Here is a 27,877-nt window from a genome sequence, read left to right as displayed (position 1 = left end):
AATGTGTCTTCATAGGATATCCAAAGGAAACTATTGGATACACCTTCTATCACAGATCCGAAGGCAAGACTTTTGTTGCTAAATTCGGAAACTTTCTAGAGAAGGAGTTTCTCTCGAAGGAAGTGAGTGGGAGGAAAGTAGAACTTGACGAGGTAACTGTACCTGCTCCCTTACTGGAAAGTAGTACATCACAGAAAACTGTTTCAGTGACACCTACACCAGTTAGTGAGGAAGCTAATGATAATGATCATGAAACTTCAGATCAAGATACTACTGAACCTCGTAGATCAACCAGAGTGAGATCCGCGCCAGAGTGGTACGGTAATCCTGTTCTGGAAGTCATGCTACTAGATCATGATGAACCTACGAACTATGAAGAAGCGATGGTGAGCCCAGATTCCGCAAAATGGCTTGAAGCCATGAAATCTGAGATGGGATCCATGTATGAGAACAAAGTATGGACTTTGGTTGACTTGCCCGATGATCGGCAAGCGATTGAGAATAAATGGATCTTCAAGAAGAAGACTGACGCTGACGGTAATGTTACTGTCTACAAAGCTCGACTTGTTGCAAAAGGTTTTCGACAAGTTCAAGGGGTTGACTACGATGAGACCTTCTCACCCGTAGCGATGCTTAAGTCTGTCCGAATCATGTTAGCAATTGCCGCATTTTATGATTATGAAATTTGGCAAATGGATGTCAAAACTGCATTCCTGAATGGATTTCTAGAAGAAGAGTTGTATATGATGCAACCAGAAGGTTTTGTCGATCCAAAGGGAGCTAACAAAGTGTGCAAGCTCCAGCGATCCATTTATGGACTGGTGCAAGCCTCTCGGAGTTGGAATAAACGCTTTGATAGTTTGATCAAAGCATTTGGTTTTATACAGTCTTTCGGAGAAGGCTGTATTTACAAGAAAGTGAGTGGGAGCTCTGTAGCATTTCTGATATTATATGTGGATGACATATTACTAATTGGAAATGATATAGAATTTCTGGATAGCATAAAGGGATACTTGAATAAGAGTTTTTCAATGAAAGACCTCGGTGAAGCTGCTTACATATTAGGCATAAAGATCTATAGAGATAGATCAAGACGCTTAATTGGACTTTCATAAAGCACATACCTTGACAAGATTTTGAAGAAGTTCAAAATGGATCAAGCAAAGAAAGGGTTCTTGCCTGTGTTACAAGGTGTGAAGTTGAGTCAGACTCAATGCCCGACCACTGCAGAAGATAGAGAGAAAATGAAAGATGTTCCCTATGCTTCAGCCATAGGCTCTATCATGTATGCAATGTTGTGTACCAGACCTAATGTGTGCCTTGCTATAAGTTTAGCAGGGAGGTACCAAAGTAATCCAGGAGTGGATCACTGGACAGCGGTCAAGAACATCCTGAAATACCTGAAAAGGACTAAGGATATGTTTCTCGTATATGGAGGTGACAAAGAGCTCATCGTAAAAGGTTACGTTGATGCGAGCTTTGACACTGATCCGGACGATTCTAAATCGCAAACCGGATACGTGTTTACATTAAACGGTGGAGCTGTCAGTTGGAGCAGTTCTAAACAAAGCATCGTAGCGGGATCTACATATGAAGCGGAGTACATAGCTGCTTCGGAAGCAGCGAACGAAGGAGTCTGGATGAAGGAGTTCATATCCGATCTAGGTGTCATACCTGGTGCATCGGGTCCAATGAAAATCTTTTGTGACAATACTGGTGCAATTGCCTTGGCAAAGGAATCCAGATTTCACAAGAGAACCAAGCACATCAAGAGACGCTTCAATTCCATCCGGGATCTAGTCCAGGTGGGAGACATAGAGATTTGCAAGATACATACGGATCTGAATGTTGCAGATCCGTTGACTAAGCCTCTTCCACGAGCAAAACATGATCAGCACCAAGGCTCCATGGGTGTTAGAATCATTACTGTATAATCTAGATTATTGACTCTAGTGCAAGTGGGAGACTGAAGGAAATATGCCCTAGAGGCAATAATAAAGTTATTATTTATTTCCTTATATCATGATAAATGTTTATTATTCATGCTAGAATTGTATTAACCGGAAACATAATACATGTGTGAATACATAGACAAACAGAGTGTCACTAGTATGCCTCTACTTGACTAGCTCGTTAATCAAAGATGGTTATGTTTCCTAACCATGAACAAAGTGTTGTTATTTGATTAACGAGGTCACGTCATTAGTTGAATGATCTAATTGACATGACCCATTCCATTAGCTTAGCACCCGATCGTTTAGTATGTTGCTATTGCCTTCTTCATGACTTATACATGTTCCTATGACTATGAGATTATGCAACTCCCATTTGCCGGAGGAACACTTTGGGTGCTACCAAACGTCACAACGTAACTGGGTGATTATAAAGGAGCAATACAGGTGTCTCCAAAGGTACATGTTGGGTTGGCGTATTTCGAGATTAGAATTTGTCACTCCGATTGTCGGAGAGGTATCTCTGGGCCCTCTCGGTAATGCACATCACATAAGCCTTGCAAGCATTACAACTAATATGTTAGTTGTGAGATGATGTATTACGGAACGAGTAAAGAGACTTGCCGGTAACGAGATTGAACTAGGTATTGGATACCGACGATCGAATCTCGGGCAAGTAACATACCGATGACAAAGGGAACAACGTATGTTGTTATGCGGTCTGACCGATAAAGATCTTCGTAGAATATGTAGGAGCCAATATGGGCATCCAGGTCCCGCTATTGGTTATTGACCGGAGATGTGTCTCAGTCATGTCTGCATTGTTCTCGAACCGTAGGGTCCGCACGCTTAACGTTACGATGACAGTTATTATGAGTTTATGCATTTTGATGTACCGAAGTTAGTTCGGAGTCCCGGATGTGATCACGGACATGACGAGGAGTCTCGAAATGGTCGAGACATAAAGATTGATATATTGGAAGCCTATGTTTGGATGTCGGAAGTGTTCCGGGTGAAATCGAGATTTTACCGGAGTACCGGGAGGTTACCGGAACCCCCCGGGAGCTATATGGGCCTTAGTGGGCTTTAGTGGAAAGGAGAAAGGGGCAGCCCAAGGTGGGCCGCGCGCCTCCCCCCTCCCCTAGTCCTATTAGGACAAGGAGAGGTGGCCGGCCCCCCTCTCTCTCTTTCCCCCTCGGGGAATCCTATTCCAACTAGGATTGGGGGGAGTCCTACTCCCGGTAGGAGTAGGACTCCTCCTGCGCCCTCCTCCTGGCCGGCCGCCCCCTCCCCCTTGGATCCTTTATATACGGGGGCAGGGGGGCACCTCTAGACACACAAGTTGATCCTTGAGATCGTTCCTTAGCCGTGTGCGGTGCCCCCTGCCACCATATTCCACCTCGATCATATTGTAGCGGTGCTTAGGCGAAGCCCTGCGACGGTAGAACATCAAGATCGTCACCACGCCGTCGTGCTGACGGAACTCCTCCCCGACGCTTTGCTGGATCGGAGCCCGGGGATCGTCATCGAGTTGTACGTGTGCTAAGAACTCGGAGGTGCCGGAGTAACGGTGCTTGGATCGGTCGGATCGGGAAGATGTACGACTACTTCCTCTACATTGCATCAACGCTTCCGCAGTCGGTCTGCGTGGGTACGTAGACAACACTCTCCCCTTTCGTTGCTATGCTTCACCATGATCTTGCGTGTGCGTAGGAAATTTTTTGAAATTACTGCGTTCCCCAACAAGTTCAACTTCACAGTCTCCACTAAGCACCGGTATATAAACAATGTTTTGAAACTAAATGATGAGATGTGACAATGAGACTTTGGGGGGTTGTTGGAATTTTGCTACTAGGCCTTTGGGCCAAAGCCCAACTAAAATTCTGAATTTCTCTTGGCTCATTCATGCACACATGTGAGTGGAGTGAGTGAGACTAAAGTTTAGTCCCAGCCCGGAAGTTGAGAGAGAGTTGCACCATTTTATAAGGTGAGCTCTTCTACCACTTGTATGAGCATGAGAAGAGGAGACCTACAGAGCTATGCACGTTGTCTATATTTTTGCTGCTCGGGAAAAATTAATGAGTCATTAATTAATAATTAATGGACGCGTTAATTACTGAACCCTTTCCGATTCTTTTGGATCGTGATGACTCGGACGTGGGGTTTACTCCCACGACCTACCCGGCCCGCACTATATAGTCAGGCAGACGTCTACCCTAGTTGTCGCCGCTTCGTATGGTTTCTCACCACCGTTCCAGATCATTGCGCCGCCAAACAAGTCTTCTTCATCCCTCCTTTCGCCGTGCACCGGGAGAAGGGACAGCAGGCCTCCGGAACCCCGCCTCTCGTGATCCTGTACGGAAGAGGGGCGATCAAGTTTTTGGGGAGCGCACTCGCGCGACTACTGGCAGCGACGACTTCGCGAATGACGACTTCTTCCCCGACCTCGGCAACCTCATCCTCCACGACATGGGCGACAACGTCAACGCCGACGGTGCTGCTCCCGCTGCGCCGTATGTGATTCTATCCATCCTGTTTGAGATCGTGATAGAATTGATGTTTTTAGTATGTTCCTTAGATGTGATCTGTTCATCTACTATGATAGTTCGCATGATTAATGTAATCTCTGCTATTGCTGTCATGATTTATCTTGTGTTCATTCAAATTAAATTTCATAATAATTTGATCATATTTCCAACAGACCTCTCCACCAAAGATATGGGTGACACATCCAGATCTCAAACAAGAAACCCGCGGAAGCCTATGCCGCCACAGCTTTGTCCTTTTGAACTAGAGGGTATGATCTATGTTAGCCATACTTGTTATTGTTATCATAGATGTTTGTGTTTTATGCTTATTACGTATGTCTATTTTTCAGTGTGAGATTAATATTCTTAGCGATGTCATCGTGATTTATTTGTGAATTAAATTAATCAAAAAATTATAATATGAAATATTAATAATTATGAGAAATGTGTTTTGTTTTTGAGGGAATTATGAGAAATAGGTGCATGCACTGGAGGAAGATGGAGAATTGGAGATGTATGCCTAACAGGTCCAAGCCAGGGGAAGGCCAAGCTAAGCCAGGAGTCAAACGGGTCTGTCCCAAACACATATCCACCAGGATAACAATTGATAGATGACGCAGAAGTTTGGCATGGAACATCTATATATAGAGTTGCTTGTGGCTTTGGCCAGACACAAGCACAACAAAACCATCACTCCACGAGCAGACAGGACTATGAAGAGCTTTGCTCGACAGGTTTAGGATCAACCAACGATGAAGAGCAACGTGCTGGTGGCGATCTTCGTCCTCCAGGCCGTCATGGTCATGGGAATCCTCTCACACTCACAGGCCGCCAACGGTACGTACGTTGCCGATGCTCATCGTCGTTGCAGCTAATATATCTGTACGGGCGCCAACAACGACTGACTGCATCTTTGTGATGGCATTAAGATCTTAGCCTTATAGCCTACGTACATGTGATATAATTAACTGATGCGGTGATAGATTGATCTGATTTCATGCGTGCGTGCAGACAATTTCCTGAAGTGCTGCGACCACTGCAACTCCTGGTCGGGGGCCCAATTCTGTGACGACGTGGGCCCCAAGTGCCGCGACGGCTGCATCAACTGCCACGTGGTGCAGACGAGGCCCCCGTGAAGACGTTCCGGTGTGGGGATGGACGCGCCGCCCTTCCAGAGAATCCCTGCCCGCCGCCGTGCAAAAAGAACTGATCGCTCGCTCGAGTCGAGCTCACCAGACAGTGAGATCGACGTTGCGCCGAAAATAAATAAGAAAGCTCCGACGAGATGAGCAGAACCGGCCGGTGTGGTGTACATGCACGTGGCCCATGCCCAGCAACACTTGTGAGATAGTAGTTGATGTTGCTCCATAAAAAATAAACACGTGTATCCATTTACATATATGCGTCTTTGCTAAATCAAATAAAAAGTCTGTTTGTTTGTGTGATACATTTGTACTGTCCAGTGCACCGGTGAATGGATCCTTCTCGATGCTCAAGCATATGTACGGTTGTCACACGCGGTGCGAGTCGGAATAGTAATATTTGTCCAACATAAGGTAAACCCCGGCTTTCAATCAAAAGATACATACTACCGTATATATTTTTAAAATATATTATGAATTTAAAAATAATATCATCTTAAAAGAAAAAGATCAGATCTACAGTGACAACCAGCGACAGGTGCAAAACATCTATCAGTAACCCGCCAATGATAATGTACTCCCTCCGTTCCTAAATATTTATCTTTCTGAAAATTTCAACAAATGACTACATACGAAGCAAAATGAGTGAATGTACACTCTAAAATATGTCTATATACATCTGTATGTGGTAGTCATTGAAATATCTAGAAAGACAAATATTTAGGAACGGAGAGAGTAGTTACCAACTGCGAGCGGCCACCACTAGTGAAAGACCCTGGCACTGGCAAGCAAACCACCCATAGCGTCGCTTGGTTAAAAGAAAATAACGTTGCCCTCTGTTTATCTATCATGGGAGCGATTTTGTTGTTGCCGTGGCGGGTCCGTTTGGTTCCTCCGCAAAATCGGTTATAGCCTCACTAGGCAAGGACCAGTGTTTGGTATTGAAGAAAAAACCTGGCTTTTAAGGGCCAGCTAGCCTCACTAGACCAGGAAAAACTCACCCGCCAAGGAAAGCCAACTCGGCTCGCTCTCGACAGCAAATCTCCTGGCGCAAAAAATTTCCACACGAGACCACACACGTTCCATCACGTGACTGCCAGCAAAACTGACGCATCCAAACGCACATCTTACGGTAAGGCTGGCAAAGCCGAGCTAGGCTAGTGTAGCTATAGCTCACCCGACAATGCAACCAAACGCTCCATATATATAGCTAGTGTTTAAGAAACTAGTTTAACAGTGATATTGTTGTAGAATTGTCACGGCAGATGTCCTAGGGTGAGGACTTAGTCGTGATGCCAACGCATCTATGTGGTAGCTTGAGAGGGGTTGAGCGGAATCGAGAAACGCAACACAAGACAGGGATTTAGACAGCTTCGGGCCCCGGGACACATCATCCGGTAACAACCCTACATGCTGTTTGAGACTGGGTCTCATTATCATCACGAGGGAGTCACCGTAAACCGGCTATCCTCTTTGTGTCTAGCCCTAAAATTCTTTCTTCTTGCTTGTCCCCTCTTTGGGGAGCCCTGCCCCTCCTTATATAAGTTAAACGGGCAGGTTACATGTAGAGTCCATCTCGGACTAAGACTTAAACTATTTTAACTTTCCTTCCTGAGCTTCTTAACGTCTGCCGGCTTAACATTGTCTGTCGGTTTAACATTGTTTGCCGGTTTAACATTGTCTGCCGGTTTAACATTGTCTGTCGGGTTATGATTGACTTAACACCTGCCGGTGCTACCATCTGTCTTAACTCTGCCGGTTTAACACTCGCCGGTTTACCGTCTTTCTTAGCCATCTGTCTTAACTGTCTGCCGGCTTACCACCAGCCGGTTTACCGTCTGTCTTAGCCATCTGTCTTGACTCTCTGTCTTAACTCTCCGCCGGTTTACCATCCGCCGGTTTACCAAGTCCCAACCGGTTTACAACTCCAGCCGGGTCATACCGCGGGGTATATCCCCGACATTAGCCCCCAGTTTAATTTGGATTTATCCATGTTAAACTGATCTTGATTATCCTTACGTCCTTGTCACTTTCTTCTTCTATAAAATCCGAGTCAATAGACCAGCTTTATAATCAATTTGTTGATATCGGTTTGTCATAGAGAAATATTGTGAAGAATAACTTCTTTGACTCAGCTCCCAATGCTTAACAAAAATATTGGTCTTTGAAATACTCATCTGATATTCAACCGGTTTAAGAATGTAGAACTTTGCCGGTTTAAGACTTGAACTTGCCGGTTTATCATTGCCGGTTTACAAATATTGATGGCACCGGGTCATAATTGTGGTTAACATCAAGCTTGAAAATAAACCTCTTATATGCCTATCACTTGTAGCCCCCAAGTCTGAAGAAGGTAGCATAGCAAAGCTTAAGACTTGCTTCAATATGAATGTCACAAGCTTGAAGAAATCCAGGTTGTTCATCTCAATCACCAGTCAGGACCGAGTATTCCACATATGTAGCCCCCAAGTGCCAGGTTGTCATGCTTGCAGCAACCTGGGACTTGAAATTGCCTTATGCTCAGAAAAACTTCAACCAGTGTAGCCCCCAAGGGCCGGGTTATTATGCAATAATAAGCAGGGACTTTGTAAATATGATCACGTAAACTTGAGCAGCAATGTGTAGCCCCCAAGGGCCGGCTTAATAAGATAATATTGAGCTGGGACTTGATATATTCTTTAATAAAATCATCATATGATGTAACCCCCATCATGGGGTTTGAACCCATGACCATAAGGTTAAGAGCTTTGTGCTCTACCAACTGAGCAGTGGATCCTTTAATAATAGATGAAAATTTATGTACCTTGAATTGTTAACAAGAGCAATTGGTAGCCCCCAAGGGTCGGCTCATTACGATGTGATGAGTCGGGTCTTCAATAAGTGAGCAAACAATGACTTTGCATTAGCCCCCAAGTGTCATGGTGCATGCTTGCAGTGACATGAGACTTGTGTATTTTATGTAATCCCAATTTGGACAATGTATCCCCCAAGTGCCGGGTCGTAAGCCTGCAGCGACTCGGGACTATTCCTTCCATTGTACAATAAATCATATCTGTTGATAAAATAAGACGAGGATTGCGCTAAAGCGACTTTGAAAACCTCAGTCATAATATTGGTTATTGATAACCATAAAAATCCAGCCGTGTTGGCTATTAAAGATTTTGAATAATATAACCTGGTTTGAAAACTGATTCCTGTCATATAAGCCGGTATATCCATGCACATATGATACATGCTATGATGATGTAATGATGATGTATGATGCAATATATGATGATGTATATATATGATCAAGAGGGTTTAAGCTATGGTTCGGATACGACCAGAGCCCCCATGTAGTCATAATTGTAGCATTGTGCCGATCAAGAGGTGTAGCTATGGTTCGAATACGACCAAGCCCCCAAGTGATTTTCCTAGTGCCCTTATGCTTATCAAGAGGTGTAACTATGATTCGAACCCATAGCCCTCAAGTGATTTCCCTGGTGGCCTGATGCCTATCAAGAGGTGTAGCTATGGTTCGGATACGACCAAGCCCCCAAGTGATTTCCCTGATGCCCTTATGCTTATCAAGAGGGTATAAGCTATGGTTCGGATACGACCAGAGCCCCCATGTGATTTCCCTGGTGGCTTTAAGCCTGTCAAGAGGTGTGACTATGGTTCGAACATAGCCCCCAAGTGATATTGTGAACTGTGCTCATGGGATACCTATGTTTGAGTTGTGTTATGCAGCAGACTCTCTTTGGCCCCTTATGATAATATTGGCTTGATAACCGGATCAAGAGGGTAGTAGCTATGTTCTCTTTGGTGAATACACCTATGTTTGAACAGGAAGCCCCCAAATGATATTGTGAGCTGTGCTCAAGGGGCACCTATGTTTGAGCTGTGCTCTGCAACAGACTCTCTTTGGTCCCGTAATCTTTTCTGAGAACTCAAACTTGCGAGAGATTTATTCTTTTTGAACTGGAGATTCTTAAACCGGATACTAGGAGCTTCAAAGCTTTTCGGGAGATAGCTTTCCCTTGAACCAGATTATAAACCGGAATCCTTCTTTTTTAAGCCGGAAATTTTCTGACGGCCTTTAAAATTGCACCAATATGGCGGTTTAGTGTCCTGCATTAGATAACTTTGCAAGCCGGAGTAATTGCTCTTTTAAAGAAAGCAATATATAATATAAAATATACTGGATGGACTTCACCTGATATGTTAGGCCAGAAAATATCCACCGCGGAGTTGACCATCAGCACGGTGAAGGTGAAACCAATCACGACCGAGTCAGCCGCGGGAACAGACAGACGGGCTGGCCACGGCGTCGTGAGCCGGTGCGGACGGGCGAGTCAACCATGCTGTGTTGATATAGCGGGGGTGGCAACCTGCGCAGGATGATCGCTAGTGCAAAAAAATAATATTTGCTCACACCCCTTTTGCAACACCTTTTTGTAAGGGATAATGGTCCTGTGAAAAAAAAATATCATAGACCAGAGTAATTGTTCGCAAACAATCTAATATATGCTGATAAAGTATATAGCAAAGATAGCATCTGGTTACTTGTGAGACAATCGTGGGCACCGACATTGGATGATATAGTCGGACGTTAACTTTGTCCGATCTTTTAAATCGTCGGACGCGTCTAACAACCTCATGGAGTAGTATTCTGCACCATAGTCTTCCCGTAGTCAAAATACAGACTAGCAGTTGGAGTACTAGTACTGCCTCTGATCTTTTTTCTTGGCGTTTATGCTTATCCCGCATACCACAACAAAAATCAGATTGCCTGACTCCTGGATTGCTGTAGTAGACCTTCCATGAGATGTATACTAGTACTTTTCTTATTCTCTCTTTTCTTTTGGCCTTTGACCACCATTGCATGTGCGTGCATCATCAAACAGGGCTAGTGGGCACATGCCTCGATCATGTCTTTGTCCGGGGCGTTGGGCGTGTGCTACTGTAGGTTTTTTAATAAGGGACAACAATAACAGCAGATCCGTTGCCACTGCTCATTAGTACTTTTTTGTTGTTGCTGTCCACACGCATCCGCTGGTCATAGCCGATATGATTATTATTATCCAGAAGATCAAAGCCCTCCTGACCGCTGCCAAATAAATCAGTCTAGACCGACTGCTCGCGATAAACCGTCTGTCCTTTGACCAATTCAGTACGTATCATCCAGTTTGAGTACAGAACCAGAGCAAGGTGAAGCGGCCTTTGGTACGACAGGCGGGTCTGGAGACGAAGCACCGGAGCAAAGCTCGGCCTGCGACAGCGGCAGCGACTTGCGGTAGATGCAAGGGTAAGGCCGAAGTGGTGAAGCGACTCTTGGCGGTTTTGAAATAGAAGCCAGTAGCAGGGGCAACATTGACGTGGTGAACCGGAAGCCAACCCGGCGGAAAAAGGCGCAGGCAGTACAGGCGGCACATCCGAGCATGGTTGCGAAGGGGGCGAAACAAACCGGCGACGTGGTCGGTCTGAAGCGCCGTGGCGATAAGTACGGCGACTCGAAGTGTGGACGTCGGCGTTCATGGAGGCAGCACATGTTGACCATGGCAGCGGTGGCAGCTCGCGAATCAGGACCAGCTCGGGCGGAGGTGACCCGACCGCGGCGGTTCGGCGTGGCCACGGAGGAGGCGAGATGCAAAAATCCGGGCGGTTTTGGTATTGCTGCGGCGGTGGCCAGCTCGAGAAAGCGTGGCGCAGCGATTTGGCGAGGCCGAGCTCAGGGACGGAGCCACAACGGCACTAAGCCAAGGCGGCTTGGAGGCCTCGACTGCTGCAGCGGCTTCGACAGCGCGGTGGCTTGGAGCAGGCAACAGCGACTCAACATGCAAGAGTCGTCCGCGGAAACAGTCCAGTGGTTTTTAGAAAGCAAACCGGCGACTCCGGGCACGGCCGTTTTGACGCGTCGTCCACGGCAGAGGCGGCCCAATGCGAAGACGAGCCCGGTTCGATGCCGGCGGCACCAGCCGGTGACTGATACGATTGGGCCGACCTGCGACAGCCCGAGACGGAGTTTAACCTGGAGCAGAGAGGCAGGCCGGCGGCTGCGGTTGTAACGGCAGCGGGTCTCGACAGCGTCTCGGCGATTGTCGGCGGGGACTGGTGGCTCGGCGAGGCCGGATCAGGGCGGCTCCCAGGCGGGTCTTGACCGCGTCCACGGCGAAGGCGAGAGGCGGGTCACGGTTGTGCCGGCAGCTCATCTGACGGCGGTCGAGGAAGAGGCGCGAAGTGCGTGGGCAGCCAGCATGGGCGGCTCGGCCCCGCCCCGGTGGTGGCTCCAGGCAGCTCGTGGCGGAAACAGAGTCCAGCAGGTTGAGGCTAACAAAGCCATGGAGGCGGCGTCCGGCGGTTCAAGCGCGAGCCGGCGGTTCGACGGTCGTAGGGACGACGGATTGGAGCGAAACCATGGCCCCGTCACCGAGGCGTCCAACCGGTAGTCTCATAAATATGGCCTGAGTTTTCTTTGTGTCGTATCCGTACTGCTCCAAGAAGTTACTGTAGATCGTATCCTGGCGAATCCGGCTTGTAGCAGGTCAGGGCAGAAGCGAGGAAGACCTTGGAGGCGGGCACAGCTCTCAGAGTATGTAGTGGCAGCAGCAATGGCTCGGTGACTTGAGGTGGTTGAATCCGGGTGGGTCAATGTTGACCCGAGGCGACTCAGGTGAGAGGCGAGGCGCAACCACGATTTGGACTAGAAGTCGGGTATTATCTCGGGTAGCAGACGGCGGTTTACCTGAAGGCCGGTTTAGTGAGGACAGCAGCGATTATTGAGGTGTGTCGATAATTGAGTTCGGGTTAGGCTGGTTGTAATGGTAGTATCATAGCTAATATCATGTGTAACAACTAGGCAATTTTGATGAGGTGTCATAGCATTAAATGAAGAAAAAGATGGTGGAGTATCATATCATGATACCGTATCATAATAAATGTTATGCTACTTTGTGTCATGCATGACAATAAATAGAGTACTACATGATACTGATATATGATACTATGCATTAGGGAGGTAGTATCATACACTAGTATCATATGCATGATACTAGTATATGATACTCCTCATTACAACCAGCCTTATCGCCGGCTATGGGATTCCCTCAGATGAATAGTAGCAACAATTAAATCTCCTCGTGACTCGCCGCAATGCTGGGTTGTGTCTGGACATCGAGCATGTTAGAATTGATTTTGATTTCAGGTGATTTTTCCTTCATCCGCACATTGCAACTGGGTGAACGACTCATGATCCGACAGCTCTGGTATTTGCATCATGGATTAATCATCATACTCCATCCTAAGCCACAACAACTCAAATAATACTTTGTCTTAGTCTAAGTAGACCGCCATGATTTTTTCGGCGGTTTGTAAAAAACATAACCCTAAATCTCTTTCGCTTTAAATCTCATATCCCGTTCCGGCTGCTTGCTAAGGAGACGATATAGATCCTTCCAAACCGGTTCTTCTTCGTTCGACAAATTGCGAGCTTCTTGATCCTTGAAGAGCGCCCTCCAAGAACTCAACACCACCGTGTGCTTAACCCCACGGTGGGCGCCAACTGTCGTGGAATTGTCACGGCAGATGTCCTAGGGTGAGGATTTAGTCGTGAGGCCAACGCACCTACGTGGTAGCTTGAGAGGGGTTGAGCGGAATCGAGAAACGCAACACAAGACAGGGATTTAGACAGCTTCGGGCCCCGGAAAACATCATCCGGTAACAACCCTACATGCTGTTTGAGGCTAGGTCTCATTATCATCACGAGGGAGTCGCCGTAAACCGGCTCTCCTCTTTGTGTCTAGCCCTAAAATTCTTTCTTCTTGCTTGTCCCCTCTTTGGGGAGCCCTGCCCCTCCTTATATAAGTTAAACGGGCAGGTTACATGTAGAGTCCATCTCGGACTAAGACTTAAACTATTTTGACTTTCCTTCCTGAGCTTCTTAACGCCTGCCGGTTTAACATTGTCTGTCGGTTTAACATTGTTTGCCGGTTTAACATTGTCTGCCGGGTTATGATTGACTTAACACCTGCCAGTGCTACCATCTGTCTTAACTCTGCCGGTTTAACACTTGCCGGTTTACCGCCTTTCTTAGCCATCTGTCTTAACTGTCTGCCGGTTTACCACCGGCCGGTTTACCGTCTGTCTTAACCATCTGTCTTGACTCTTTGTCTTAACTCTCCGCCGGTTTACCATCCGTCGGTTTACCAAGTCCCAACCAGTTTACAACTCCAGCCGGGTCATACCGCGGGGTATATCCCCGACAGATACATATTATGTCTCAACAAGTACTGTAAAGTATAATACAACACTAGTACCGGTAGAAGCTATTGATGAATTTTTTGATAGCTACATGAAGTCTACTGGTAATTCTTAGAGATATACCGCACAGGAGACATCGAAGGTTCTCGCAAAAAAAGGGATATTGAAGGGGAAGATGCCAGCCCATCAAGAATAGAACGTTTCGGAGGAAAAGTCTGTGTCGGCTACACCTTGGCCCCCAATCCCCCATCGCCTGTGCACCATGCCGCTTTTATCTATTGAGGGCTCATTCCTACAATTGGATGGTAGGAGTGTCATCTTTGCCATCAGTTTATATTCAACTGCAAAGATGCTTTGGAAGCGGAGTAACATGCTCTTATGCAAGGGATGGCGTTGGCTATTCAACATACGAACCTCTCAATTCTTGTCCAACCGGATTTCTCAAAGGCACCATGTGTGTTATCAGGTGATGGACTGGCTCGCTTAGCTTATGGACATCTCATTGCGGAGATTAGAGCTTTGATGAATGACGAGTTTATACCATAGAAGATTCAACGGGAACAAAACAGGGTTGCAAATCAACTGGAAAACTATAATCCAACTGAGTGTACAACCGCTAGTTGACTACAAAGGAGCCCCCCATGCATCGAGCAACTTTTGCCTCTTGACTGTAACACTACAATTATGGAATAGAACTTCTATTTAACAAACGGGATTGAGAGAGTATATAGTGATAAACCCGTTAAAAGGTAGACCTGCATCTTCTGTGTGTTAACTTTTTATTATTGAAAATAGGATTTGCTAGATGAGGGTTGCAACCAAAAGTCTCTCTCACTAGTCGGAAGGAGGGAAATGAGTGCTCCTATTTGGGGTATAGATATGTGTAGGGCGCAATAACGGGCTCCCCCGTGGTTTGGGACAACACGAAGCAGGGGTTGGGGGGGTCTTTTTCCCTTTCGTTTGTTTCTCCTTTTCTTTCTTTTATTATTCTTTTCCCTTTTCTTTTTAGTTTTTTGAAAAATGCTCAAGATTTAAAAAAATGTACGGTGAATTTGAAAAATGTTCATGGGTTTCAAAAAATGTTCATGGATTTGATTTTTTATGAATTTCAAAATTTGTTCCTGGATTTGAAAAAGTGGCCATGAATTCAAATTGTTACCGTATTTAATCCATGTTCCAAATTACAAAAAAAAGTTCATGGAGTTGAAAATTGTTCGTGTATTAAAAAATATTCATGAATTTCAGAAATATGTTCATGACTTCAAAATTGTTCACAAATTTTAGAAAATGTTCATGACTTCAAGATTGTCCCCGAATTTAAAAAAAATGTTTCCGAATTTTAAAAAAATGTTCATGAATTGTCCACCCACAACCACGGAGGCCCAAACTTGGCGAGGCGCTAACCATGACAAGAGACAGGGACCAGACACTCCTGGCTGGATCCAGCGACTCCTAGCCCCACCATTGCCGCTATGGCAGCACCGCATATATAGCCTGCAAGCCCAGCCATGAAGCCGCCCAAGCGGCCACCGCAGCTGTCATCACCTCGAAGAGGGGCCGCCGCCCCGGAGCCCTACGTTCGCCATCCATCATCGTCGATGTGCCAGCAACCACCACGGAGAGGAGACCAGCCGATTTGCCCCACCGCCACCACCACGCGCGGGCTTTGCCCGACAGCAACTACCGGCACGATGGCGAGGAGGTGGAGCGGAGCAGGGATGGCTGCCGGTGGAAGGAGATGGTGTAGGAAATATGCCCTAGAGGCAATAATAAAGTTATTATATATTTCCTTATATCATGATAAATATTTATTATTCATGCTAGAATTGTATTAAACGAAAACATGATACATGTGTGAATACATAGACAAACAGAGTGTCACTAGTATGCCTCTACTTGACTAGCTCGTTGATCAAAGATGGTTATGTTTTCTAGCTATAGACAAAGAGTTGTCATTTGATTAACGGGATCACATCATTAGGAGAATGATGTGATTGAATTGACCCATTCTGTTAGCTTAGCACTTGATCGTTTAGTTTGTTGCTATTGCTTTCTTCATTACTTATACATGTTCCTATGACTATGAGATTATGCAACTCCCGTTTACCGGAGGAACACTTTGTGTGCTACCAAACGTCACAACGTAACTGGGTGATTATAAAGGTGCTCTACAAGTGTCTCCGAAGGTACTTGTTGGGTTGGCGTATTTCGAGATTAGGATTTGTCACTCCGATTGTCGGAGAGGTATCTCTAAGCCCACTCGGTAATATACATCACTTAAGCCTTGCAAGCATTGCAACTAATGAGTTAGTTACGGGATGATGTATTACGGAATGAGTAAAGAGACTTGCCGGTAACAAGATTGAACTAGGTATTGAGATACCGACGATCGAATCTCGGGCAAGTAACATACCGGTGACAAAAGGAACAACGTATGTTGTTATGCGGTTTGACCGATAAAGATCTTCGTAGAATATGTAGGAGCCAATATGAGCATCCAGGTTCCGCTATTGGTTATTGACCGGAGACGTGTCTCGGTCATGTCTACATAGTTCTCGAACCCATAGGGTCCGCACGCTTAAAGTTCGATGACGGTTATATTATGAGTTTATGTGTTTTGATGTACCGAAGGTAGTTCGGAGTCCTGGATGAGATCGGGGACATGACGAGGAGTCTCGAAATGGTCGAGACGTAAAGATCGATATATTGGACGACTATATTCGGATATCGGAAAGGTTCCGAGTGGTTCAGGTATTTTTCGGAGTACCGGGGAGTTACGGGAATACGGGGGAAGAAGTATATGGACCTTATCGGGCTTTAGGAGAGAGAAAGAGAGAGGCAGGCCGCACGCCCCCCAATGACTAGTCTGAATTGGACGAGGGGGAGGGGCGGCGGCCCCTCCTTCCTTCTCTTCCCTCTTCCCCTTCCTTGTCTCCTACTCCTACTACTTGGAAGGGGAGGAATCCTACTCCCGGTGGGAGTAGGACTCCTCCAGGGCGTGCCATAGGGGCCGGTCCTCTCCCCCTCCTGCACTCCTTTATATACGTGGCCAGGGGGCACCCCATAGACACAACAATTGATCTCTTGGATCTTTTAGCCGTGTGCGGTGCCCCTCTCCATCATAGTCCACCTCGATAATATTGTAACAGTGCTTAGGCGAAGCCCTGCGACGGTAGAACATCAACATCGTCACCACGCCGTCATGCTGGTGTAACTCTCCCTCAAAGCTCGGCTGGATAGGAGTTCAAGGGACGTCATCGAGTTGAACGTGTGGAGAACTCGGAGGTGCCGTGCGTTCGGTACTTGATCGATCGGACCGTGAAGACGTACGACTACATCAACCGCGTTGTGATAACACTTCCGCTTTCGGTCTACAAGGGTACGTGGACACACTCTTCTCTCTCGTTGCTATGCATCACCATGATCCTGTGTGTGCGTAGGATTTTTTTTTTGAAATTACTACGTTCCCCAACAGTGGCATCCGAGCCAGGTTTTATGCATAGATGTTATATGCACGAGTAGAACACAAGTGAGTTGTGGGCGATACAAGTCATACTGCTTACCAGCATGTCATACTTTGGTTCGGCGGTATTTTTGGATGAAGCGGCCCGGACCGACATTACGCGTACGCTTACGCGAGACTGGTTCTACCGACGTGCTTTGCACACAGGTGGCTGGCGGGTGTCACTTTCTCCAACTTTAGTTGAACCGAGTGTGGCTACGCCTGGTCCTTGAGAAGGTTAAAATAACACTAACTTGACAAACTATCATTGTGGTTTTGATGCGTAGGTAAGAACGGTTCTTGCTCAGCCCGTAGCAGCCACGTAAAACTTGCAATAACAAAGTAGAGGATGTCTAACTTGTTTTTGCAGGGCATGTTGTGATGTGATATGGTCAAGACATGATGCTAAATTTTATTGTATGAGATGATCATGTTTTGTAACCGAGTTATCGGCAACTGGAAGGAGCCATATGGTTGTCGCTTTATTGTATGCAATGCAATCGCCCTGTAATGCTTTACTTTATCACTAAGCGGTAGCGATAGTCGTAGAAGCATAAGTTGGCGAGACGACAACGATGCTACGATGGAGATCAAGGTGTCGCGCCGGGGACGATGGTGATCATGACGGTGCTTCGGAGATGGAGATCACAAGCACAAGATGATGATGGCCATATCATATCACTTATATTGATTGCATGTGATGTTTATCTTTTATCCATCTTATCTTGCTTTGATTGACGGTAGCATTATAAGATGATCTCTCACTAAATTTCAAGATAAAAGTGTTCTCCCTGAGTATGCACCGTTGCAAAAGTTCTTCGTGCTGAGACATCACGTGACTATCGGGTGTGATAGGCTCTATGTTCAAATACAACGGGTGCAAAACAGTTGCACACGCGGAATACTCAGGTTAAACTTGACTAGCCTAGCATATGCAGATATGGCCTCGGAACACTGAGACCGAAAGGTCGAGCGTGAATCATATAGTAGATATGATCAACATAGTGATGTTCACCATTGAAACTACTCCATCTCACGTGATGATCGGACATGGTTTAGTTGATTTGGATCACGTGATCACTTAGATGATTAGAGGGATGTCTATCTAAGTAGGAGTTCTTAAGTAATATGATTAATTGAACTTTAATTTATCATGAACTTAGTCCTGGTAGTATTAGTATATCTATGTTGTAGATCAATAGCTCGCGATGTTGCTCCCCGTTTTTTATATGTTCCTATAGAAACACTAAGTTGAAGGATGTTAGTAGCAATGATGCGGATTGGATCCGTGATTTGAGGATTATCCTCATTGCTGCACAGAAGAATTATGTCCTTAATGCACCGCTAGGTGACAGACCTATTGCAGGAGCAGATGCAGACGTTATGAACGTTTGGCTAGCTCAATATGATGACTACTTGATAGTTTAGTGCACCATGCTTAACGGCTTAGAATCGGGACATCAAAGACGTTTTGAACGTCATGGACCATATGAGATGTTCCAGGAGTTGAAGTTAATATTTCAAGCAAATACCCGAGTTGAGAGATATGAAGTCTCCAACAAGTTCTATGGCTAAAAGATGGAGGAGAATAGCTCAAGCAGTGAGCATGTGCTCAGATTGTCTGGGTGCTACAATCACTTGAATCAAGTGAGAGTTAATCTTCCAGATAAAATAGTGATTGACAGAATTCTCTAGTCACCATCACCAAGTTAGTAGAACTTCGTGATGAACTATAGTATGCAAGGGATGACGAAAACGATTCTCGAGCTTTTCATGATGATGAAATCGATGAAGGTAGAAATCAAGAAAGAGTATCAAGTGTTGATGATTAACAAGACCACTAGTTTCAAGAAAAGGGCAAAGGGAAAGAAAGGGAAATTCATGTAGAATGGCAAGCAAGTTGTCACTTCCATGAAGAAGCCCAAAGCTAGACTAAAGCCTGAAACTGAGTGCTTCTATTGCAAAGGAAATGATCACTGGAAGCGGAAATGCCCTGAATATTTGATATACAGGTTATTGATGTGTACCTTACTAGTGTTTATAGTAGCCCCTGGGTATTTGATACTTGTTCAGTTGCTAAAAAATTAGTAACTCGAAACAGGAGTTACAGAATAAACAGAGACTAGTTAAGGGTGAAGTGACGATGTATGTTGGAAGTGGTTCCAAGACTGATATGATCATCATCGCACACTCCCTATACATTCGGGATTAGTGTTAAACCTAAATAAATGTTATTTGGCGTTTGTGTTGAGCATGAATATGATTTGATCATGTTTATTGCAATACGTTTATTCATTTAAGTTAGAGAATAATTGTTGTTCTGTTTACATGAATAAAACCTTCTATGGTCATACACCCAATGAAATTGGTTTGTTGGATCTCGATCGTGGTGATACACATATTCATAATATTGAAGCCAAAAGATGCAAAGTTAATAATGATAGTGCAACTTATTTGTGGCACTGCCGTTTAGGTCATATTGGTGTAAAGCGCATGAAGAAAATCCATACTGATGGGCTTTTGGAATCACTTGATTATGAATCAGTTGATGCTTGCGAACCATGCCTCTTGGGCAAGATGACTAAAACTCCATTCTCCGGAACAATGGAGCGAGCAACTGAATTATTGGAAATAATACATACTGATGTATGCAGTCCGATGAGTGTTGAGGCTCGCGGCGTGTATCGTTATTTTCTGACCTTCACAGATGATTTTGAGCAGATATGGGTATATCTACTAGATGAAATATAAGTCTGAAACATTTGAAAAGTTCAAAGAATTTCAGAGTAAAGTGGAAAATCATCATAACAAGAAAATAAAGTTTCTATGATCTGATCGTGGAAGAGAATATTTGAGTTACGAGTTTGGTCTTCATTTGAAACAATGCGGAATAGTTTCGCAACTCACGCCACCTGAAACACCACAGCGTAATGGTGTGTCCGAACGTCGTAATCACACTTTACTAGATATGGCGCGATCTATGATGTCTCTTACTGATTTACCGCTATCGTTTTGGGGTTATGCATTAGAGACATCTGCATTCACGTTAAAAAGGGCATCATATAAATCCGTTGAGATGACACCGTATGAACTGTGGTTTAGCAAGAAGCCTAAACTGTCGTTTCTTAAAGTTTGGGGTGGCGATGCTTATATGAAAAAGTTTCAAACTGATAAGATCGAACCCAAATCGGAGAAGTGCATCTTCATAGAATACCCAAACGAAATTGCTGGGTACACCTTCTATCACAGATCCGAAGGCAAATTCGTTGCTAAGAATGGATCCTTTCTAGAGAAGGAGTTTCTCTCAAAAGAAGTGAGTGGGAGGAAAGTAGAACTTGATGAGGTAACTATACCTGCTCCCTTATTGGAAAGTAGATCATCACAGAAATCTGTTTCTGTGACTCCTACACCAATTAGTGAGGAAGCTAATGATGATGATCATGTAACTTCAGATCAAGTTACTACCGAACCTCGTAGGTCAACCAGAGTGAGATCCGCACTAGAGTGGTACGGTATTCCTGTTCTGGAGGTCATGTTAATTGACCATGACGAATCTACGAACTATGAGGAAGTGATGATGAGCCCAGATTCTGTGAAATGGCTTGAGGCCGTAAAATCTGAGATGCGATCCATGTATGAGAACAAAGTGTGGATTTTGGTTGATTTGCCCGATGATCGGCAAGCCATAGAAAATAAATGGATCTTCAAGAGGAAGACGGTCGCTGATAGTAGTGTTACTATCTACAAAGCTAAACTTGTCGAAAAAGGTTTTGACAAAGTTCAAGGTGTTGACTACGATGAGATTTTCTCACTTGTAGCGATGCTTAAGTCTGTCCGAATCATGTTGGCAAATTGCCACATTTTATGAAATCGGGCAAATGGATGTCAAAACTACATTCCTTAATGGATTTTTTAAATAAGAGTTGTATATGATGCAACCAGAAGGTTTTATCGATCCTAAAGGTGCTAACAAAGTGTGCAAGCTCCAGCGATCCATCTATGGATTGGTGCAAGCATTTCGGAGTTGGAATATAGGCTTTAATGAGTTGATCAAAGCATATAGTTTCATACAGACTTGCGATGAAGCTTATATTTACAAGAAAGTGAGTGGGAGCACTACATCATTTCTGATAAATATCTATGAATGACATATTGTTGATCGGAAATAATGTAGAATTTTCTGGAAAGCATAAAGGAGTATTTGAAAGGAGTTTTTCAAATAAAGACCTCGGTGAAGCTACTTACATATTGAACATCAAGATCTATAGAGATAGATCAAAACGATTGATAAGTTTTTTCAATGAGTACATACCCTGACAAAGATTTTGAAGTAGTTCAAAATGGAACAGTCAAAAAAGGAGTTCTTGCATGTGTTTTAAGGTGTGAAGTTGAGTGAAGACTCAAAACCCGACCATGGCAGAAAATAGAAAGAGAATGAAAAGTCATTCCCTATGCCTCAGTCATAGGTTCTATAAAGTATGCTATGTTGTGTACCAGATCTATTGTATACCCTACATTGAGTTTGGCAAAGGAGTACAATAGTGATCTAGGAGTAGATCACTGGATAGCGGTCAAAATTATCCTTAGTGGAATAAGGATATATTTCTCGGTTATGGAGGTGATAAAAGAGTTCGTCGTAAAGAGTTACGTCGATGCACGATTTTTACATCGATCTAGATGACTCTAAGTCTCAATCTGGATACATATTGAAAGTGGGAGCAATTAGCTAGAGTAGCTCCGTGCAGAGCATCGTAGACATAGAAATTTGCAAAATACATACGGATCTGAATGTTGCAGACCCGTAGACTAAACTTCTCTCACAAGCAAAACATGATCACTCTTTGGGTTTTAATCACATAGCAATGTGAACTAGATTATTGACACTAGCAAACCCTTTGGGTGTTAGTCACATGGAGATGTGAACTAATCACATAAAGATATCAATTATTGATGTTAAATCACATGACGATGTGAACTAGATTATTGACTCTAGTGCAAGTGGGAGACTGAAGGAAATATGCCCTAAAGGCAATAATAAAGTTATTATATATTTCCTTATATCATGGTAAATATTTATTATTCATGCTAGAATTGTATTAAACGGAAACATGATACATGTGTGAATACATAGACAAACAGAGTCACTAGTATGCCTCTACTTGACTAGCTCGTTGATCAAAGATGGTTATGTTTCCTAGCCATAGACAAAGAGTTGTCATTTGATTAACGGGATCACATCATTAGGAGAATGATGTGATTGACTTGATCCATTCCATTAGCTTAGCACTTGATCGTTTAGTTTGTTGCTATTGCTTTCTTCATTACTTATACATGTTCCTATGACTATGAGATTATGCAACTCCCGTTTACCGGAGGAACACTTTGTGTGCTACCAAACGTCACAACGTAACTGGGTGATTATAAAGGTGCTCTACAGGTGTCTCCGAAGGTACTTGTTGGGTTGGCGTATTTCGAGATTAGGATTTGTCACTCCGATTGTCGGAGAGGTATCTCTGGGCCCACTTGGTAATATACATCACTTAAGCCTTGCAAGCATTGCAACTAATGAGTTAGTTGCGGGATGATGTATTACGGAACGATTAAAGAGACTTGCCGGTAACAAGATTGAACTAGGTATTGAGATACCGACGATCGAATCTCGGGCAAGTAACATACCGGTGACAAAAGGAACAACGTATGTTGTTATGCGGTTTGACCGATAAAGATCTTCGTAGAATATGTAGGAGCCAATATGAGCATACAGGTTCCGCTATTGGTTATTGACCGGAGACGTGTCTCGGTCATGTCTACATAGTTCTCGAACCCATAGGGTCCGCACGCTTAAAGTTCGATGACGGTTATATTATGAGTTTATGTGTTTTGATGTACCGAAGGTAGTTCGGAGTCCTGGATGAGATCGGGGACATGACGAGGAGTCTCGAAATGGTCGAGACATAAAGATCGATATATTGGACGACTATATTCGGATATCGGAAAGGTTCCGAATGGTTCGGGTATTTTTCGGAGTACCGGGGAGTTACGGGAATACGGGGAAAAAAGTATATGGACCTTATCGGACTTTAGGGGAGAGAGAGCGGGGCAGGTCGCGCGTCCCCCAATGACTAGTCCGAATTGGACTAAGGGGAGGGGCGGTGCCCCCTCCTTCCTTCTCTTCCCTCTTCCCCTTCCTTGTCTCATACTCCTACTACTTGGAAGGGGAGGAATCCTACTCCCGGTGGGAGTAGGACTCCTCCAGGGCGCGCCATAGGGGCTGGTCCTCTCCCCCTCCTCCACTCCTTTATATACGTGGCCAGGGGGCACCCCATAGACACAACAATTGATTTCTTGGATTTTTTAGCCGTGTGCGGTGCCCCTCTCCACCATAGTTCACTTCAATAATATTGTAACAATGCTTAGGCAAAGCCCTGCGACGGTAGATCATTAACATCATCACCACGCCGTCGTGCTGACGGAACTCTTCCTCAAATCTCGGTTGGATCGGAGTTCGAGGGACGTCATCGAGTTGAACGTGTGCAGAACTCGGAGGTGCCGTCCATTCGGTACTTGATCGGTCGGACCGTGAAGACGTACGACTACATCAACCGCGTTGTGCTAACACTTCCGCTTTCAGTCTACAAGGGTACGTGAACACACTCTTCCCTCTCGTTGCTATGCATCACCATGATCCTGTGTGTGCGTAGAATTTTTTTTTTTAAATTACTACGTTCCTCAACAGATGGCGGGCGCGCTAGTCGCCCTGCTGGGGAACGACGCAGGGGCAGATCCCTTTTTTGGGATCAAGGCGTTAGTAGCAGACAACCTTGGATAGCTACATGAAGTCTACTGGTAATTCTCGGAGATATTAAAGGTAACTGTAAAAACAGGGCTATTGAAAGGGGAAAATGCCGGAGATACTAAAGGTAACTACAAAAACAAAGCTATTGAAAGGGGAAAATGCCAGCCAATGAAGAATGGAATGTTTCAGAGGAAAAACTCTATGTACTGGTTGCACCTTGGCCCCCATCTCCTGTGGACCATGCCGTTTATCCCATTTATGGCTCACTAGATCATTGATAGCGCGCGTTGCTACGCCCGTCTATTTGAGCGCTCCAATGTTAGGGATTGATACTAATATATGTTGAGATTTAGTTTGTTTTAAAATTGACATCAACTAATATGTATATACTGTATTAGTAAAAAAAATTAGCTGATTTAGTCCATTGTACATGTTGTGGGCATTCTCTTTAGTTCTTGGTGGATTAGCTGAGTTACATAGTCCAGGATTTCTCATAACCCAAGCCCATGATTTACCACCAATAATTGCATAAGATACACATTACTGAGATATAACATTTTTCATCAAGGGACAAGCTAGACAAATTGACAGCTACATAGGCTTACATGTTCCTGGGCAGCACCAATCTGAGGTAGCTAGTGCGCGAGCCACACCATTACAAGCTTTAGGACAATAAACATCGAATATTTATCAAAGTAAAAAAGACAAGAGGAAGGAGAGATTTCTGAACATGATAGCATTAACACAAATATTTCATCTCTTTCTCCTACCACCAAAGCAAGCATGACAGACTGTTTATATGCAGAGATTCAGTTCGCCAAGCATCTCAGGCATGTGGAAATTTCGCAGAAGTTGCTGCAACAATGACACAACTGTTCCTTTAATGGCCAAGATAGGTCTTGGGTCAGCTGATCACACACCCGCTTTGAGTAGCCAAATATTATGATTTTGGATCAATGCTTTTGTGACCACATGATCTGAAAATTAGCATGAATCTCCTAAAAGAATGCGTATATGTTAAGAGAATCGACATTAATGTTGATATTTTAACTTGTTAGATGCAACACACGAACCCTGTGAAATACTCGTACTACTATCTTCAAGTTCTATTTATGTGGTGCTTCCTCAAAACAGGGAAAGTGTACTAAGAAAAACTGAAACGCTCCACGCCATACATAGGAGCATGTAAAATTTGTCAATCTTGCAACATCATATGGTATGATCGAGTGAAACTAATTGTCGTATATTGAAAATAATCAAATATATACAGTGGCAGAGGACGGAGAATAATTGAGGTGGGGCAGACACGAAAGCATAATTTGTTTTTGATGAAAAGCTAAAGTAGCCAATACAAACTAAAATGCACACAAATAGTTTTCCATGTAAAAGAGTTACATATGCACAGTGAAATGTGACAAATGAATAAAGTCAGGAAGTTGCATGGCATAATAGAAAAGAATCGCCGCTAATTTTACAATATTAAGTCGTAAAACATTTCGGGCGGATCAATTCTATGCACAAACAAAAAAGGGACACTTTACAAACCTGTGGGCATAAGAAATCGTTCGAGCCACTGATCGCTTGCTGATCTATACCATATGGTATATGAACGGGAAGGGCCACCCCAGCGTACCGCACTCCTGCTGGCCGACGACCTCCCATGCCGCTGCTGACCGCCATACCCGCGCCATCCCTGCTAGGGGTTCATTGTCGTCAGTTCGTGTCGACCCGTGTGAACTGGAACGCGGATGAACGAACAAAGGAAATCAAACGTCCGTGGACTGTGGTCATGATCGGTGGCTACTTAGATACATCCCAATAAAATGGCAGTGCTTGCGGCCCAATAAAACAGGGTTTTGTTTCGCAGGATTTGTTTAGCGATCAATCTAACTTGCATAGGTAAAACAGAGTAGCTGGAAATCAAGGTAGGGCGAGCGCCCAACCTTGCCCTACCGAGAGCTGCGCCTATACATATAGACTTACATAAAGTATCAAGTTCTTCAGATTCCTCTAAACATATTTAACGCCAAAGCAGAAGCAAGAAATTCATTACAAGACTATCAATGTGTTCACACAGCTTAACAGGTATCTCATACATGACATAGGTCATGGTGATGAATAATACCTGAATGGAGGTCGATGGAGCCCTTGAAGGCCTTGAGGCGGTCTACCATGCCCAGATAACCCCGAGCCTACCAACAATGCGCTGGACCAGGTTGACTGGCTCCCCAAGGATGGCTCCATGCCCATATCAAGTTAGACAAACTTGCCCTCCGAAAATGACAACCATGGCACAACTCTCAGATCTATATGCGAATTCGAATACCAATAGCAACTATTGCACACAAATGGCTCCTCTCAAACCTGAAAAAGAAAATATGGAAACAAGGAAACAAGGAAGCAGGAAACAAGGAAGCGTGAAGATATCGGAAATTGAATAATTCAAAGCTATGGATGACTTGCCTTTATTTTGCCAATATAACAACACTTAAATATTTAGATTGGTTACACAGAAAAATCATCAAGGTGGGAACCCTCTGCTGCCATTTGTTATTGTGCCACGGCTGATGTGCTGTCTCAATGTAGTTGAATTCAATCTACAAAAGACGAATAATAAAACAAGGATCTGACTGGAACTCTGCAATACTATGGCCTTCATCCAGATTTTCCATCCTTCCATGCTTAATTCATCAAGAATGCGGGAGCTATCATGAGGGGGAACACCGACATCAATTAGACCAATTGGAATCAAATATCTCCTCGGTATCCTTCTCTCTGAAGAAAAAAAAAATTCTTCTCAGTATCCTTCAATAGCACAAGGTGACGTCCCTACTACAAAGGACACACAGAAGATTGGATTAGGAAAAGAAAAGAAAATTAAACAAACCGGCTCAAACACTAACCAGATAGAAGTTCCTCCAGGAAGATGAACAATCCCTCTGTAGCGCAAGTGCGCACCACGATCCATTCCCTGAACAATCCCTTCATCCTACGACTGGTGTTCGGGATGGGCTTCGTTCTACAGATCGCGATGGCGGAGAGGCCTCAACGTTGCCGGAACTGGAGGCGTCGCCTCATGCCCACCATCGCCATGCGGGGAGGGGATCTCTCCGTCCTCACCAACCTCTTTGCCGTCTCCCTGGCTGCCTCGCCGGGGTAAAGGGAAGGGGAGGATCCTGCGCGCTTTGGCTGGATCCATTCAGAAGAAGACGCGAAGACGGCGCGGCGGCTGCGTCGCCCGCAACCCCGATCCGTTCTCTCTGGATCGAAGAGGTTTCCTTTCCTTTCCGGAGACGGGACCGCAACGAGTATCCTATTGGGCTGTTTGTGCTAGGTTAGATAAATGGGCTGTCCAGCCCAGTTCACCAGAGGGCTCGGTTTTTTCCTCCGGAGCAGCAGCCCCTTAGGACAGCATATCTAACGGTCAGAAATGACCAAATCAGCAAAATGGACGGCCGAAAATTCAAATCGCTGTGAGGGCAGGGATTAGGTGCAGTTATACTGTCCTTAATTCTTAGAATTTGATGGTTCGGCGGCTCCACGCATGATACTCACGAGATATGATGGGAGTGTTAATCTTTGCTGCACATCAGTTTGTATTCAACTGTAAAAATGCTTTGGAAGTCGAGACACATGCTCTTATGCAAGGGATGTCATTGGCTATTCAACATACGAACCTCCCGATTCTTATCCAACCGGAGTCTTCGGAGGCATCATCT

At 44.7% G+C, this 27,877-nt stretch overlaps 1 long non-coding RNA gene and 1 pseudogene across 6 annotated transcripts; one reads left to right on the top strand and one right to left on the bottom strand.

Annotated features, from left to right (window-relative positions):
* The first annotated feature begins 5,179 nt into the window (after positions 1-5,179).
* Positions 5,180-5,876, top strand: LOC125507508 (Bowman-Birk type wound-induced proteinase inhibitor WIP1-like; annotated as a pseudogene).
* Positions 5,877-24,683: 18,807 nt separating this feature from the next.
* LOC125511105 (uncharacterized) lies at positions 24,684-27,516 on the bottom strand. Of its 6 annotated transcripts, none has more exons than XR_015602923.1 (4): positions 27,062-27,511; positions 26,284-26,933; positions 25,704-25,851; positions 24,684-25,135 (listed from the first exon to the last, which is right to left on the bottom strand). It is a non-coding gene; the product is annotated as an uncharacterized LOC125511105 (long non-coding RNA). The 6 variants fall into 6 exon arrangements; XR_007284899.2 differs by having other exon boundaries at positions 24,684-25,156; positions 27,062-27,509; XR_015602922.1 differs by having other exon boundaries at positions 24,684-25,851; positions 26,284-26,522; positions 26,622-26,933; positions 27,062-27,507.
* Positions 27,517-27,877: the final 361 nt, after the last annotated feature.

The sequence above is a fragment of the Triticum urartu genome, chromosome 5A, assembly GCF_056163025.1.
Source record: "Triticum urartu cultivar PI428250 chromosome 5A, HENAU_Tu73, whole genome shotgun sequence".
NCBI lineage: Eukaryota > Viridiplantae > Streptophyta > Magnoliopsida > Poales > Poaceae > Triticum > Triticum urartu.
This window is presented reverse-complemented; position numbering and strand designations above follow the sequence as displayed.